The sequence below is a fragment of the Schistocerca serialis genome, unplaced genomic scaffold (assembly GCF_023864345.2).
Source record: "Schistocerca serialis cubense isolate TAMUIC-IGC-003099 unplaced genomic scaffold, iqSchSeri2.2 HiC_scaffold_339, whole genome shotgun sequence".
Lineage (NCBI taxonomy): Eukaryota > Metazoa > Arthropoda > Insecta > Orthoptera > Acrididae > Schistocerca > Schistocerca serialis.
Window position 1 is genome coordinate 33,531 of NW_026047910.1, and position 3,970 is coordinate 37,500.

A 3,970-nucleotide genomic window follows, 5' to 3' on the forward strand; every position below is an offset into this window, starting at 1 on the left:
CCCAACATCACAATACTGCCTCCTGTCACAGCACACAAACAATGGCAGGAATGAAAGACACAGATCTGCCACAACCATGGAATCGGAGCGCCGCCTGTCATGAGCCAAAAGTGCATCCTGACGTGACAAATCGGATAATACCGCAGGCATCCAATTACGATAATCACTATCAACGAACCTGCCGCCCCCCCCCCCAATACACCTTTCCCTACAACAATGTGTATCTGAACCTACGCTATATCGTACCTTAACCTAACCTATATCGTACCTTAACCTAACCTATATCGTACCTTAACCTAACCTATATCGTACCTTAACCTAACCTATATCGTACCTTAACCTAACCTATATCGTACCTTAACCTAACCTATATCGTACCTTAACCTAACCTATATCGTACCTTAACCTAACCTATATCGTACCTTAACCTAACCTATATCGTACCTTAACCTAACCTATATCGTACCTTAACCTAACCTATATCGTGCCTTAACCTAACCTATATCGTGCCTTAACCTAACCTATATCGTGCCTTAACCTAACCTATATCGTGCCTTAACCTAACCTATATCGTGCCTTAACCTAACCTATATCGTGCCTTAACCTAACCTATATCGTGCCTTAACCTAACCTATATCGTGCCTTAACCTAACCTAATTTGTGCCTTAACCTAACCTAATTTGTGCCTTAACCTAACCTAATTTGTGCCTTAACCTAACCTAATTTGTGCCTTAACCTAACCTAATTTGTGCCTTAACCTAACCTAATTTGTGCCTTAACCTAACCTAATTTGTGCCTTAACCTAACCTAATTTGTGCCGTAACCTAACCTAATTTGTGCCGTAACGTAACCCATGTTGTGCCGTAACGTAACCCATGTTGTGCCGTAACGTAACCCATGTTGTGCCGTAACGTAACCCATGTTGTGCCGTAACGTAACCCATGTTGTGCCGTAACGTAACCCATGTTGTGCCGTAACGTAACCCATGTTGTGCCGTAACGTAACCCATGTTGTGCCGTAACGTAACCCATGTTGTGCCGTAACGTAACCCATCTTGTGCCTTAACCTAACCCATGTTGTGCCTTAACCTAACCCATGTTGTGCCTTAACCTAACCCATGTTGTGCCTTAACCTAACCCATGTTGTGCCTTAACCTAACCCATGTTGTGCCTTAACCTAACCCACGTTGTGCCTTAACCTAACCTACGTTGTGCCTTAACCTAACCCATGTTGTGCCTTAACCTAACCCATGTTGTGCCTTAACCTAACCCATGTTGTGCCTTAACCTAACCCATGTTGTGCCTTAACCTAACCCATGTTGTGCCTTAACCTAACCCATGTTGTGCCTTAACCTAACCCATGTTGTGCCTTAACCTAACCCATGGTGTGCCTTAACCTAACCCATGTTGTGCCTTAACCTAACCCACGTTGTGCCTTAACCTAACCCACGTTGTGCCTTAACCTAACCCACGTTGTGCCTTAACCTAACCCACGTTGTGCCTTAACCTAACCTACGTTGTGCCTTAACCTAACCTACGTTGTGCCTTAACCTAACCCATGTTGTGCCTTAACCTAACCCATGTTGTGCCTTAACCTAACCCATGTTGTGCCTTAACCTAACCCATGTTGTGCCTTAACCTAACCCATGGTGTGCCTTAACCTAACCCATGGTGTGCCTTAACCTAACCCATGGTGTGCCTTAACCTAACCCATGTTGTGCCTTAACCTAACCCATGTTGTGCCTTAACCTAACCCATGTTGTGCCTTAACCTAACCCATGTTGTGCCTTAACCTAACCCATGTTGTGCCTTAACCTAACCCATGTTGTGCCTTAACCTAACCCATGTTGTGCCTTAACCTAACCCATGTTGTGCCTTAACCTAACCCATGTTGTGCCTTAACCTAACCCATGTTGTGCCTTAACCTAACCCATGTTGTGCCTTAACCTAACCCATGTTGTGCCTTAACCTAACCCATGTTGTGCCTTAACCTAACCCATGTTGTGCCTTAACCTAACCCATGTTGTGCCTTAACCTAACCCATGTTGTGCCTTAACCTAACCCATGTTGTGCCTTAACCTAACCCATGTTGTGCCTTAACCTAACCCATGTTGTGCCTTAACCTAACCCATGTTGTGCCTTAACCTAACCCATGTTGTGCCTTAACCTAACCCATGTTGTGCCTTAACCTAACCCATGTTGTGCCTTAACCTAACCCATGTTGTGCCTTAACCTAACCCATGTTGTGCCTTAACCTAACCCATGTTGTGCCTTAACCTAACCCATGTTGTGCCTTAACCTAACCCATGTTGTGCCTTAACCTAACCCATGTTGTGCCTTAACCTAACCCATGTTGTGCCTTAACCTAACCCATGTTGTGCCTTAACCTAACCCATGTTGTGCCTTAACCTAACCCATGTTGTGCCTTAACCTAACCCATGTTGTGCCTTAACGTAACCCATGTTGTGCCTTAACGTAACCCATGTTGTGCCTTAACGTAACCCATGTTGTGCCTTAACCTAACCTATAATGTGCCTTAACCTAACCTAAAGTGCGCCGTAACCTAAACTATATTGCGCCTTAACCTGACGCACGTTGTCGCTGAACCTGCTCTGTAATTGTTATGCAACCCGTTAAAGTAGTGTAGTGTTGCCTAACCGCAACCCTCGCAATATAGTTCGCTACTCGCACTGCCCGGTCCCCTGTGTATCGCGTCATGTTAAACACCTTGCAGGTGTTGCTGACTTTCCACATGCTCCTGCTATACACTGTAGTGTGGATAGCAGCAGGACGTACATGCCCCCCCCCCTTCCCCCCTGCCTTCGCAAGCTGGTCGGTGAGAAGTTTGCATGTTCAATGCCCTTCGCATGCCGACGTACTCAGCCTACGTTGTGGTACGGCCTGTCACCTGTCCGCCGATGTACGCAAAACCCACAAACTGTACTGCACATTGCTCCGTATGTACTGAATGATACATCGTGGCCCATGTGACCGTATGACGACAGCGCCTAGCAACGGCGGACCATACAGTCCAAATATTGTGCACGCAGCTACGTGTCGTCTCCCTATAAGAGCTGGATTGCAGTGTGGTACGCCATACAGACGTGTGGGAGGAACGGACGCCCTGGATGGCGATCAGCATGAGCAGTCTGTTGATGTAGTGGAGCGTGTATTCGGACGTAGTCGTCTCTTCTCACACACCGTGATAGCATGTTGCACCGCGTTCCACATCTGCGACATGCTGCAGAGGCGGGCTGACAGTCGTTCGCGCAATGGACACCGCATACGTACGGGGTCTACCTTCCACGTGTTCTCTAGGCGTGCACATGTTGTTGCGTCTATGTGGGCAGACGTAGTGTGTTGTGACACCTGACACAGGCATGCAATACTCGTTGCAAATGGCGATGGACGTGTACGTTTGCTGGTGACGTTACGCAAATGAACAACCGGTAACCCGTTGTGGTGCGGTTGTTCTCGCTAGAGGTGAATCAGTGTTGGCGACGATCGGTCGAGCTATTAACCGGTTGTTTCAGGGATACCCACCATGCCCACGAACGTGAAAGGGGACCCACCATGCCCACGAACGTGAAAGGGGATCTGGGTGTGAGGCGATACGCGGCGGTGGCTGGGTGGGACCGTCCCCGGCCGGTGAGGGGGGGCCGCCCGGCGTGCTGGCAGCGCGGTGCGTGGGCGCACGCGCTACAGCCGGCTGGTGGGGGCGGCCGGTGGCAGGCGCGCCGGCCGACGGACGCGGCAGGCGGCGCAGCTGCGCGCCGGCGCCCCCTGCTCGCGGCGCCTTGCGGCCAAAGTAGGTCCTCGCGGGCCCGGTGCGAAGCGCGGTGGCCATCTGCAGTGTGCTGGTCCGATTGAGGACTTTGTGCGCTGAGGATGCGCCGCCGCCCGGCGCTCGGCGCCGCGACGCCGTCTGCTGCTCGGTCGCCCCAGCGGTTCTCGCAGGTGGTTTGTATCGC